Raw genomic sequence first — 13,950 nt, forward strand, 5'->3', positions numbered from 1 at the left:
CACGACCTGCCCCCCGCTGAGGCGTGCCCCCAACAGAGGCGTGGCTGCCGCCCAAAAGAGGCTCCCACCAAAAAGAGGCTGTGGCGTGCTCCCCCGCAGAGGCTGAGAGAACCACGCCCTCTGCCATCACAAAATTTTCCCTCAAAAAAATGTGCAAAAAACACTCGCGCTCCTACGCGATTTTTACTCGCACGACTGTCACTGGCGCTAGAGGGCGGGGAGCCTCCTCCTCCCCGTTTTCTGCTCCCCGCCCTCTAGCGCCAGTGACAGTCGTGCGAGTAAAAATCGCGTAGGAGCGCGAGTGTTTTTTGCACATTTTTTTGAGGGAAAATTTTGTGATGGCAGAGGGCGTGGTTCTCTCAGCCTCTGCGGGGGAGCACGCCACAGCCTCTTTTTGGTGGGAGCCTCTTTTGGGCGGCAGCCACGCCTCTGTTGGGGGCACGCCTCAGCGGGGGGCAGGTCGTGTGTGTTGGGGTTTTGTGCGAGGGGGGTTTTGTGTGTTTGGGATGGCGTTAGTTCGTTCTTTGCTAATTTGCAGCTCGGGTTGGGGAGGGCTTGCGGGTCACTGGCTCGGTGTGTTGCGGGGGGCGGTCCACTGGCTCGGCGTGCCGCGGGGCGGCGGTCCACTGGCTCGGTGTGTCGCGGGCCGGCGGTCCACCCAAGTCTCAATATACTAAAATCCTACTATGCAAATTAGCTTCGAAACAACGAATGTGCTACTATGCAAATGAGGGGCAAGCACGTCTGCACACGGTCTCACCCACTCGACGCCTCTTCGAACGAGATCGGTTTCGAGGCCTCCTCGAAACGTCCCGCTTTTTCCTCCGTTCGATCCCGTCCGTCGACGTGAGTCTGCAGCTGGCCTTCGATTTTCGATTCGGTCCCGTCTTCCTGCCTGAAAATCCTCGAAACAAACTTTTTCTAGGCGGAAGTTGCCTTGCTTGCGGACCTGATTGCCTCTCCGGAGAAAAGGTTACGTCGGGTCGTTAAGCGTGTTAGGCTTTGTCAGCGAGGTCGTTAACCGCCACCTCTTTGTGCGGAGAAGCAATTAAGTGCGGGATCCTCAAGTTTCTGCGAGCTTCGATTTCCTTTGCAAGAAAACCTTGCTGCGTCACAGCTCGGTTCTCCCTTCTGGATGGAAGTTTTGATTCGAGGTTTTTTTGGAATCGAAACAGCTCGCTTGCGACACCTTTCTCCCAAAAGCTCGAGACCGTACGAGCAAAAGTTATGATTGTCATGATTATCTCATTGTTGTTGCTTAAACTACTAGGCACTCTCATGGTTATCATGATCTTTTGGCGATGCGTTCCGATGACGTAGCGATTTGCATTGTTGCAGGGACAGTTTTTTTCCCGGTAACTGAAAAAGTCCCTTTTATGGGGGATCGATTGATAAATGACCGTGCAATTTGTGTCAGAACAGTCTCAACTGGATAAAAGCATGATAAATTGTCGCAAAGATCATTTTCCAGCCAGGTGCATTTTAGAGCACACGGTTGGAAAGAAAGGTTTGGAAAAAGAAGTCGACATGTTTCTCACAATGGACCCTTGATTTTGGACGCAATTTTCACTGTGAGTATTGTTTATTCTTTTCGCTTATGTTTCTGCACCTTGCCTTGCCATTTTTCTAACAAAACGCCCTGCCCCTGCCGCGAAATATTTAATAGTAGTCGCCCCTTTATTGAATACTATGTTTCTGTTGCTCTTTTATTAGCTACAACATTGAATTTACCGTCTGTTCTTCTGCTGTTTTTGCAGGACAGTGTCGAGAACACGATTTGAATACCTTTCCCAAATTGAATATTCATCAGGTTAGTGCGTTTGTTTTCGGGGTTATTTTCATCCCTTTTCGTTTATCTACGTTTCAAAATAGAGGTATTTTATATTTTATTATTTATCAATTTGTGCAACGAATTCTCAGCGAATTGTGACGCCTAGATTCAGGAAATTCAAACTTTATAGGACAGTTTTGCCTGACGAGTTGCGAACGACGATCAAGCTACGCCCCCTTTGTGATGTGACCCCATTGTCTGCAAGGTCGTTATTGGGGAAACTTTTCGTGAGTGCGGATCGTTAACGATCATTAGTGACGCACCGATTAGGAACCTTGATCTTCGATGTCGACATTTGATTTTGGTAAACTTGCTGCGTCACAGTTTTCATATCGGTTATTCTTGGATTTTTTGCAGGACATTCCCGTGGCAGATTGACCAAAGTATTGTAAAAGATATTCTCATCCAGCTTCATCACACGGTAAGCGATTTTTGATATCAAAGATCTCTTCGTGTTTTACTTCGTTTATACTCAAATTTTTTTCGCCGTTTTTTAGATAAATATGCTGAATTAATTCTAAACGAAATGCCAAGTGTTCATTTAAGAAAATTAAATTTTTCAATAAAGTTTTTCATGTGTTACGAAAGCCGGTGAAATTACGCCTCCTCCTAACCCTCGCGATTGATTGATTGCTTTCGCGATATTTTCTAAGAATTTTTGCTGCCCCTTTTTGTTTAAATATTCATGCTACACCCTTAGTGACAACATTTAGTAGAGTTTTTGTAAACTTCATGTTGCCCTCATCGTGGTATAGAAATTTAATAACTTTTTCAATACATTTTTCCATCTATTGCAAATCCCGGTGAAGTTACGCCTCCCCTAACCCCTCACAGTTGATTGATTGCTTTTGCGATATTTTCATGGATTGGAAGCTGCCCCTTTTTGTCAAAATAATCATTCTGCTCCTTTTTTGTACGTGTTTTTCTACCGCTTTTAGACCAATTTTATTTTACAACTGCTAAGCAATTTTTCCAGCCATTTCCATTTCGACATGGAAACATGCTTTAATGAATTGTTTCTACGCGTGCACTAGCGCTGAAATTTAATAACCATTATTCCTCTTTTTTTCAGGGCATTTGCGAGACGTTTTGACACCACGATTTGAATGAAAGACATTTCTTCTTTGGGCTTTGTTTCGTTATAATTTGATTGATTTGGAGGATCTTTGTATGTTTATTGTAAAGTTGAAGAATAATTCAAGATTTTGCATCCTGCTCTCAAATAGTTTCAGCGATTGATATGGGGTCGTGTGTGTTGGGGTCGTGTGTGTTGGGGTCGTGTGTGTTGGGGTTTTGTGTGAGGGGGTTTTGTGTGTTGGGGTTTTGTGTGAGGGGGTTTTGTGTGTTGGGGATGGCGTTAGTTCGTTCTTTGCTAATTTGCACCTAGGGTTGGGCGGGGGCTTGCGGGTCACTTGCTCGGTGTGCCGCGGGCCGGCGGTCTACTGGCTGGGCATGTCGGGGGCCGGCGGTCCACTGGCTGGGCGTGTCGCGGGTCGGCGGTCCACTGGCTGGGCGTGCCGCGGGCCGGCGTTCCACTGGCTGGGCGTGCCGCGGGCCTGCGGTCCACTGGCTCGGGCTGTCGCGGGCCGGCGGGCCACCCAGTCTCAATATACTAAAATCCTACTATGCAAATTAGCTTCGAAACAACGAATGTGCTACTATGCAAATGAGGGGCAAGCACGTCTGCACACGGTCTCACCCACTCGACGCCTCTTCGAACGAGATCGGTTTCGAGGCCTCCTCGAAACGTCCCGCTTTTTCCTCCCTTCGATCCCGTCCGTCGACGTGAGTCTGCAGCTGGCCTTCGATTTTCGATTCGGTCCCGTCTTCCTGCCTGAAAATCCTCGAAACAAACTTTTTCTAGGCGGAAGTTGCCTTGCTTGCGGACCTGATTGCCTCTCCGGAGAAAAGGTTACGTCGGGTCGTTAAGCGTGTTAGGCTTTGTCAGCGAGGTCGTTAACCGCCACCTCTTTGTGCTGAGAAGCAATTAAGTGCGGGATCCTCAAGTCTCTGCGAGCTTCGATTTCCTTTGCAAGAAAACCTTGCTGCGTCACAGCTCGGTTCTCCCTTCTGGATGGAAGTTTTGATTCGAGGTTTTTTTGGATCGAAACAGCTCGCTTGCGACACCTTTCTCCCAAAAGCTCGAGACCGTACGAGCAAAAGTTATGATTGTCATGATTATCTCATCATTGTTGCTTAAACTACTAGGCACTCTCATGATTATCATGGTCTTTTGGCGATGCGTTCCGATGACGTAGCGATTTGCATTGTTGCAGGGACAGTTTTTTTCCCGGTAACTGAAAAATTCCCTTTTATGGAGGATCGATTGATAAATTACTGTGCAATTTGTGTCAGAACAGTCTCAACTGGATAAAAGCATGATAAATTGTCGCAAAGATGATTCCAGGTGCATTTTAGAGCACACGGTTGGAAAGAAAGGTTTGGAAAAAGAATTCGACATGTTTCTCACAATGGACCCTTGATTTTGGACGCAATTTTCACTGTGAGTATTGTTTATTCTTTTCGCTTATGTTTCTGCACCTTGCCCTGCCATTTTTCTAACAAAACGCCCCGCCCCTGCCGCGAAATATTTAATAGTCGCCCCTTTATTGAATACTATGTTTCTGTTGCTCTTTTATTAGCTACAACATTGAATTTACCGTCTGTTCTTCTGCTGTTTTTGCAGGACAGTGTCGAGAACACGATTTGAATACCTTTCCCAAATTGAAAATTCATCAGGTTAGTGCGTTTGTTTTCGGGGTTATTTTCATCCCTTTTCGTTTATCTACGTTTCAAAATAGAGGTATTTTATATTTTATTATTTATCAATTTGTGCAACGAATTCTCAGCGAATTGTGACGCCTAGATTCAGGAAATTCAAACTTTATAGGACAGTTTTGCCTGACGAGTTGCGAACGACGATCAAGCTACGCCACCTTTGTGATGTGACCCCATTGTCTGCAAGGTCGTTATTGGGGAAACTTTTTGTGAGTGCGGATCGTTAACGATCATTAGTGACGCACCGATTAGGAACCTTGATCTTCGATGTCGACATTTGATTTTGGTAAACTTGCTGCGTCACAGTTTTCATATCGGTTATTCTTGGATTTTTTGCAGGACATTCCCGTGGCAGATTGACCAAAGTATTGTAAAAGATATTCTCATCCAGCTTCATCACACGGTAAGCGATTTTTGATATCAAAGATCTCTTCGTGTTTTACTTCGTTTATACTCAAATTTTTTTCGCCGTTTCTTAGATAAATATGCTGAATGAATTCTAAACGAAATGCCAAGTGTTCATTTAGGAAAATTAAATTTTTCAATAAAGTTTTTCATGTGTTGCGAAAGCCGGTGAAGTTACGTCCCCCTAATCCCTTCGCGATTGATTGATTGCATTCGCGATTTTGTTTTCGGGGTTATTTTCAGGTCCTTTTGTTTATCTACGTTTCAAGATAAAGGTATTTTATTATTTATCAATTTGTGCAACGAATTCTCAGCGAATTGTAACGACTAGATTCAGGAAGTTCAAACTTTATAGGACAGTTTTGCCTGACGAGTTGCGAACGATGATCAAGCTACGCCCCCTTTGTGATGTGACCCCATTGTCTGCAAGGTCGTTATTGGGGAAACTTTTTGTGAGTGCGGGTCGTTAACGATCATTAGTGACGCATCGATTAGGAACCTTGATCTTCGATGTCGACATTTGATTTTGGTAAACTTGCTGCGTCACAGTTTTCATTTCGGTTATTCTTGGATTTTTTGCAGGACATTCCCGTTGCAGATTGACCAAAGTATTGTAAACATATTCTCACCCAGCTTCATCACACGGTAAGTGATTTTTGATATAGAAGATCTCTTCGTGTTTTACTTTGTTTATACTCAAATTTTGTTTCGCGTTTCTTTATATAAATACGTTGAATGAATTCTTAACGAAAAGCCAAGTGTTTATTTAGAAGCCAAGTGTTTATTTAGAAAAATTAAATTATTCAATGCAGTTTTTCGTCTGTTGCGAATGCCGGTGAAGTTACGCCTCCTCCTAACCCTCGCGATTGATTGATTGCTTTCGCGATATTTTCTACGAATTTTTGCTGCCCCTTTTTGTTTAAATATTCATGCTACACCCTTAGTGACAAGATTTAGTAGAGTTTTTGTAAACTTCATGTTGCCTCATCGTGGTATAGAAATTTAATAACTTTTTCAATACATTTTTCCATCTATTGCAAATGCCGGTGAAGTTACGCCTCCCTAACCCCTCACAGTTGATTGATTGCTTTTGCGATATTTTCATGCATTGAAAGCTGCCCTTTTTGTCAAAATAATCATTCTGCTCCTTTTTTGTACGTGTTTTTCTACCACTTTTAGACCAATTTTACAACTGCTAAGCAATTTTTCCAGCCATTTCCATTTCGACATGGAAACATGCTTTAATGAATTGTTTCTACGCGTACACTAGCGCTGAAATTTAATAACCATTATTCCTCTTCTTTTCAGGGCATTTGTGAGACGTTTTGACACCACAATTTGAATGAAAGACATTTCTTCTTTGGCCTTTGTTTCGTTGTAATTTGATTGATTTAGAGGATCTTTGTATGTTTATTGTAAAGTTGAAGGATGATTCAAGATTTTGCATCCTGCTCTCAAATAGTTTCAGCGATTGATAGGACCCCTATTTCATAGATTTTCATACCCTACTTCCAATTGGTTTTTTTACGAGGATGTTTATGAAACACACGGTTCCCTCATTGCACTTTAACAGAGTTTGCCCCCTATGCGTTATAAACATCTATTAGATTTTGCTTTAAATGTCCTATTTAACTTTGGAGGATCCTCAACTCTAGCCATTTATTGTTAGCAATCTTGCAATTGGTTTTTTACGAGGATGTTGGTGAAATACACCCCTCCCTCATTGTGATATATTTGAGGGTTTGCCTCATATATTTTGAAAACATCAGATTTTAGATTTTGCTTCAGTTATGGATTTTGTTTTCAGGATTCTCCACTCTAGGGTTGGCACACCAATAGTAACTATTAATTGTTGTTGTTTTCAAAATTAGCAAACATTTTGATAATTATTATGATGATGAAGTAAATATTTGTTTTTCTGCTAGAAATCTGCCATTGAACACAAGTTAGGATAGTTGATAATCAGTCAAGTTTTATAGCATGATAAAAAGTCCTCAAAAATGAAACATTAGTGGAAGTGCTCAAAAATGAAACATTTGTGGAACTATATATATTCTCTTTCGGCAATATTTTAGACACAGGTATTAAGTAAAATTCATATAAAGATTAATTTATTTTCAAATTTGGTCGGGGTGAAGAGGAAATAGATAAATGACTTTGCTGGATGCCTCTTCGTGAAAATATCGAAATTTGAGCTTCTCCATATAAAATGGAGGTCGGGGGCAACCAAAAAACAAGTCTATTGCTTTACCAAATTTGAAGGCCTCATCCATTGGTATTAAAAGGTCAAAACGAGGCGGAAACGCCCTAGCTGATATTAACACGCCACCTAGCAACAATGAAATCACGTGATTTGAATCAGAAAGGAAGATTCTGTTAAAAGTAGCTAGATATATGTGAACTGTACCAAAAATAGCGTTAACATGATTATAATCTCGAAAAATCATCTGACCTATAGACAATTAATTGACAAGGTCTTAGTAGTACATTTAAAACGAACACCACCAACCTCTCCAACAGTTGAATGGTTTCCAAATTGCTTTTATTTGGCAAATAAATCAATTAATTGAGTCCTGGATGATAGACCTACTTATAATACGTACAGTAACAAGGTTCCCACATTAAACGCAATAATTAGGCTAGGCTAACCAGGCTCGCAATTTAAGATGCCTGGGTATTGTCAGAAATTGTAGTATGAAAGAACCATTTCCACAACATCAAACCTACTGTGCACGTGAAGAACGTTGAAGCTACCAATAAATATCGTTTAATTGCCTAAAAATAAACTACAGAATGTTTGAAGCACACGGAAACAGCAAAATCACACCTTTGATAATCTACTGAGTTATTGATTTAAACTTTAACTGCTCTCTCACGCTTTTCCTTCACCAATTTAGCAACCACCTTCACTCTAATAACAAGTTATGTAAAAAATCCTTCCCTAATACTGCAATTTTTCAATAATGTCCTTTCGCCTCACAATACATATATACTGCTGTCTTCTGAGACCCATTTCAAGTTTCTCTCAAAATGGCAAACGAGCAGGCCCCAATGGTGACTGCTCAATACTCATTCGATTTAGTCCATGTTCCATAAAAAATATGTCATAAGTTCCCACACTTTATCTAAATAGACTACAATCCACTGAAAAGTTTCTACTGAATGTTATTGTAAATAGACTACAATCCTCCATAAAGTGTTTACTTAATGCTATTGATATTTATTATTATGGAATGGAAGTAAACTAGCCTTTCTTGGCGACCCCGCCAAAGCGGGGTCTTGCAAGGCCCACCTGGCCTGAGTTTCCATTCTTGACGACCCCGCCAAAGCGGGGTCTGGGTGGCCCGCCGGCCCGCGACAGCCCGAGCCAGTGGACCGCCGGCCCGCGGCACGCCCAGCCAGTGGACCGCCGGCCCGCGGCACGCCCAGCCAGTGGACCGCCGGCCCGCGACATGCCCAGCCAGTGGACCGCCGGCCCGCGAAACACCGAGCAAGTGACCCGCAAGCCCCCGCCCAACCCTAGGTGCAAATTAGCAAAGAACGAACTAACGCCATCCCCAACACACAAAACCCCCTCACACAAAACCCCAACACACACGACCCCAACACACACGACCCCAACACACACGACCCCAACACACACGACGTGCCCCCCGCAGAGGCGTGGCTCCCGCACATCTCTACAATAATACTAATGTGCGGATATGCAAATGAGCTCGCTCCGTTGATATCGGTCCGATTACATCTGATATCGGTCCGTTCCCATCGAAAGTTCTTGCACGAACTCCGCAAAAACTGCTACACCCCTTGAACTGAGCTTCGGTAGTTCGGTTCCTCTGGGGTTGCGATTGTGTGGAAAGGTCTCGAATCTTCGTTTGCTCGCTTCCCTCGCTCCGAATTTGCGACGTGTCTTCTCTCAATGGGGCTTGCTCAACGAGGCCATTTTCTTTGCTAACGCTTCGCTCTCTTTGTTTGTCTTTTCAAAGACTTTTTCTAGCGCTTTCCTGGATGTTTTGAAAACGTCGATTGTCATCCAGTCAGTAGTTGTTGATTGAAAACCTTGACCTTTGATTCTAAAGCGAATATCCCTTTTCATCCCCAACTTTTTTGAGAGAGATCGAGTACCTTTTCAAAGGATTTTTCAAAACATTTCCTCCCTCTCTTTGACGGGTAAAATACTGGCTTTCGCTTTCGCGTTTCTAAAGGTTCTTTCTCTCTCTTTTCTCTTGCTCTCTACAAAAGGTTTCAAAACTTCTTCCTCCAGCAACCCTTCAAATTGAACGAAGGCTTTTCAAATTCGTTTCGCTTTCCACAAAGAAGCTACTGTGTGCCGATAATTTCGGTGATTTGGAATTGGATAAATCTACGTGCACTGCTGCTTGGCATTCCTTTTCGAACTCGAAGCGGTTGTCGACGGTCGTGTTCTGTGCTACAGTGCTACAGCTACAGCTACAGCTACAGGTGAGTCTCGCTAGCTTTTTCTAAACTTTTCGCCGTCATTTTCCTTTCCTTTTTATCGATCGATCGATTAAAACCCCGTTTGTTATTATTTCGTTTGCAAGAGCCATGTAATTCGTGCTTCTGACGATCTTCCTTTTCTTCGTTTTAGTAGCTTTGGTTGCCTGCGTACACTGCCGCCCGTTTTTTTGGTTTTGCAATGGCTGCTGGCTGTTCCACTTCTTCACTGGTATCAGAATCGATGGCATGCGAATACAAGTAAGCGTTGTTGTTCTTGCGTGTTTTTGATATTACTTATTTCAAATGATTTTGTGCTCATTTCGATCAAATTACACTAAAAACCGGCTGCTAGACCCCCGCTGCGAACGAAAACTTTTTACCTCTTCTCGTGGTTTTGTGCTTAAAGGAAACTGGATTGGCTTTATTGCAATCAAAGTATGAAGAATTGTGGTAGATTTTTCCTGCTGTTTATTCTTGATGCAAGAAAATTTGATTTTCATAGGAAACCCGTTGTAATGCGAATTTCGTAATCCCGCCAGCCCCCAACTTTTTATGCCTATCGAGAATCCTTTGCAACAACTTTTCTTAACCGCCTTCCTTTTTTGTAGATAAACGATCGGATTCGCTGTCTTTTTGGTACAACAAGTGAGTATTTTTCGATTAAAATTTCATTTTTTGGGCGATTTTCCCGCTGAAACAAATGGGATTTGCCTGCCTCTTAAGTGAAAATTATTTCTAGCTTTTTGAAAGCATTTTGGGAATTGTAAATAAATCATTCTAGAAACCATTTCAAATGACTTTATGCTTATTTGGTTGAAATTACACTAAAAACCGGTTGCCAAAAGGGGTCGCTAGACCCGCCACGAACGTGTTTCTCTTAATGTTTTACCTCTTCGCAGTTTTGTCCTTCAAGGAAAATGGATTTGCTGTATTGCTCGCTTAACAAGAACAATTTCAAATGATTTTATGCTTAATTTGATGAAATTACACTAAAAACCGGTTGCTTACTGCTAGACCCCCGCCGCGAACGGCGAATTTCTACCTCATTTCGTGGTTTTGTACTGAAAGGAATCTGGATTGTTACGGTAGATTGTGCCTGCATCATTTTCGGAATTGTAAATTAATCATTCTAGAAACCATTTTAAATGATTTTATGCTTATTTGGGTGAAATTACACTAAAAACCGGTTGCTGAAAGGAGTCGCTAGACCCGCCACGAACGTGTTTCTCTTATTGTTTTACCTCTTCGCAGTTTTGTAATTCAAGGAAAATGGATTTGTTGTATTGCTCGCTTAACAAGAACAATTTCGAATGATTTTATGCTTAATTTGATGAAATTGCACTAAAAACCAGTCGCTTACTGCTAGACCCTTGCCGCTAACGGCGAATTCCTACCTCTTTTCGTGGCTTTGTACTGAAAGGAATCTGGATTGTTACGGTAGATTGTGCCTGCATCATTTTCGGAATTGTAAATTAATCATTCTAGAAACCATTTTAAATGACTTTCTGCTTATTTGGGTGAAATTACACTAAAAACCGGTTGCTGAAAGGAGTCGCTAGACCCGCCACGAACGTGTTTCTCTGAATTTTTTACCTCTTGCGTAGTTTTGTGCCTAAAAGAATATGGATTGGCTGTATATCGATTTCTTTGAAACGTGCTTTCATTAACCATGGAATAACATCTTCATTATTTTTTTGTTCTTCATTTAGATCAAAGATCGTTTCAAGCAATAATTATGACGCAGACATGATTCTCGGACCTTCGAAACGAAATTGATGGCATTTATGCTGGCGTTAAATCAAATGATGAAACAAGAAAAAACTTGACTGTGGAGAAAAGGACTAAAGTTATATAATATAGACTAGCTGTTGTCTGTAAATTGTATTTTGTTAATTTGTTGTTAGAGTAAGATTCCTTTCTGATGCACGAAACTTGGCTTTTATCTATCTTTCCATTTCCTAAATGCTTTGTTCCTGCAGTGTTTCAAAAGCTAATTGTGACGGAGATGTGATATGTGGACCTCAAATGTATAGAACTGCATAATAACTCTATAACTCTTTGGAGTTTAGAAGAGGGGTCATTAATTCTTTTATGAATCAACATAATCATTTAGGAATTTTGATTCTTAAGGAATTTTTAGATGATATATATCTAAACGAGCACCATGGACCAATAACGGCTAGCAGGAATTTATTGTTCGAAAACTTTAATGTTTGATTCAAAATAAACAGAGGAACTTTAAAGGTGGCCCCAAATTATAACTTAAAACAACATCACAAGTGAACAAGAATTGAATGAAATGCTATGATAAAGATATTCACGTTGGATTCAAAATGAACATTACAGCATTAAGAATGGCCTTAGAAAATATTTATAAGCGCCCTATAACTCGACGAGGGCTAAGAGTGTATGATTGGAAAACCTAAAAATTTGATTCTGACTAAAAAGGAGAAATTATAGGATTAACCCATGAAAATTTTGTCCTTCAAGGAAAATGGATTTGCTGTATTGGTCGCTTAATAAGACCATATTCAAATGATTTTTTGCTTAATTTGATGAAATTACATTAAAAACCGGTTGCTTACTGCTAGACCCCTGCCGCTAACGGTGAATTTTTGCCTCTTTTCGTGGTTTTGTGCTGAAAGGAAGCTGGATTGTTACTGTAGATTGTGCCTGCATCATTTTCGGAATTGTAAATGAATCATTCTAGAAACCATTTTAAATGACTTCCTGCTTATTTGCGTGAAATTACACTAAAAACCGGTTGCTAAAAGGAGTCGTTAGACCCGCCGCGAACGTGTTTCTATTGCTAATTGATAATCTTAATAATCGAGGAACTACTCATTGGGTTGATTCTATTAGGAATTTCGCAAGTATCGGTATCTGGAGCCAGCAAGTAATTAAGTTTGGGTTTACTTTTCTAAAAGGATTTACTGAATTACAATCAAGGTAATAAAGCATTATCTTCCTACAGAAAAGAAGCTCTTATCTCAATAGGGTTGTTGCTGTGAGGAAAAAATACTTTGTCGTCGAGCAATTATTTCCTGCTCTTGCCAATAGTATATGCTACTCACAGTAGGCGTGACTATGGATTGGATTAATTATGTTTGTCTTTTGTCATGTTTAGAATGTGCTTGCCTGTTTGCCGTATGATATTACACTTTTTGCTTGCATTCCTTATTAAATTGAAAGAATGTAGGAGGACATTGTTTTTTTATTCTGATTTTCAGGATAGATTCAATTTTAATTTGATTTGTCAGAGGAGTAAACAGATAAGTAAAGTTGGGAAGTCTTAACTTGAAATTTTATGGAAAATTAAAACAGGAGACTTAGGGGGTAACACATTAAAATATTTAAACGAGGAACACGAATAGACAAGGGCTTGCAAAGTTTTGAAGCAACTTTCAATTAACGGAAGACTAGCTCCCCTACGAAGCCCGCTACGCGGGCTTGCCAGTGACCCTACGGTAGGGTACATAGATTAGCCTCGGAAAAGACAAGAATTTTCTTAAAACCCCCTGTGAATGATAGTAAAATTAGCCTAGGTAAAGACAAGAATTCTGTCGAAGCCCCCAATGAGTTTGCAGATTAGCCTCGGCAAAGACAAGAGGTGTATCAACCTCGATTTGAAAAAAATTGGCTCCGCATAGGTCACGTGATAAAAAAATTACTCGCACTCCTGTGACTATCGCTAGGAAGGGGGGAGCCTCTACCCCTTCTCTATTTTAAGGCGACCCCCTGACTAGCGATAGTCACAGGAGTGCGAGTAATTTTTTTATCACGTGACCTATGCGGAGCCAATTTTTTTCAAATCGAGGTTGATACACCTCTTGTCTTTGCCGAGGCTAATCTGCAAACTCATTGGGGGCTTCGACAGAATTCTTGTCTTTACCTAGGCTAATTTTACTATCATTCACAGGGGGTTTTAAGAAAATTCTTGTCTTTTCCGAGGCTAATCTATGTACCCTACCGTAGGGTCACTGGCAAGCCCGCGTAGCGTCTCAATATACTAAAATCCTACTATGCAAATTAGCTTCGAAACAACGAATGTGCTACTATGCAAATGAGGGGCAAGCACGTCTGCACACGGTCTGATCCACTCGACGCCTCTTCGAACGAGATCGGTTTCGAGGCCTCCTCGAAACGTCCCGCTTTTTCCTCCGTTCGATCCCGTCCGTCGACGTGAGTCTGCAGCTGGCCTTCGATTTTCGATTCGGTCCCGTCTTCCTGCCTGAAAATCCTCGAAACAAACTTTTTCTAGGCGGAAGTTGCTTTGCTTGCGGACCTGATTGCCTCTCCGGAGAAAAGGTTACGTCGGGTCGTTAAGCGTGTTAGGCTTTGTCAGCGAGGTCGTTAACCGCCACCTCTTTGTGCCGAGGGCAATTATCTCCGCAGAGTTACTCTGCCAAGGCTCTGCTAATCACCATCGATTTTTTTGGCACCAAAAACGGTGCTGCGTCACAGCTCGGTTCTCCCTT

General features: G+C 41.7%; 3 long non-coding RNA genes across 3 annotated transcripts; all 3 read left to right on the forward strand.

Annotated features, from left to right (window-relative positions):
- The first annotated feature begins 951 nt into the window (after positions 1-951).
- LOC135690466 (uncharacterized) lies at positions 952-3,066 on the forward strand. The gene is made up of 4 exons (XR_016144211.1): positions 952-1,571; positions 1,758-1,810; positions 2,189-2,252; positions 2,904-3,066. It is a non-coding gene; the product is annotated as an uncharacterized LOC135690466 (long non-coding RNA).
- An 899-nt stretch (positions 3,067-3,965) lies between these two features.
- LOC148959075 (uncharacterized) lies at positions 3,966-8,391 on the forward strand. Its single transcript, XR_016144214.1, has 5 exons — positions 3,966-4,334; positions 4,518-4,570; positions 4,949-5,012; positions 5,597-5,659; positions 6,323-8,391. It is a non-coding gene; the product is annotated as an uncharacterized LOC148959075 (long non-coding RNA).
- A 304-nt stretch (positions 8,392-8,695) lies between these two features.
- LOC148959076 (uncharacterized) lies at positions 8,696-13,052 on the forward strand. Its single transcript, XR_016144276.1, has 4 exons — positions 8,696-9,475; positions 9,624-9,730; positions 10,081-10,117; positions 11,182-13,052. It is a non-coding gene; the product is annotated as an uncharacterized LOC148959076 (long non-coding RNA).
- The last annotated feature ends 898 nt before the right edge of the window (positions 13,053-13,950 follow it).

This window comes from Rhopilema esculentum, chromosome 11 (genome assembly GCF_057945365.1).
Source record: "Rhopilema esculentum isolate cy_ngs chromosome 11, ASM5794536v1, whole genome shotgun sequence".
Taxonomy (NCBI): Eukaryota; Metazoa; Cnidaria; class Scyphozoa; order Rhizostomeae; family Rhizostomatidae; genus Rhopilema; species Rhopilema esculentum.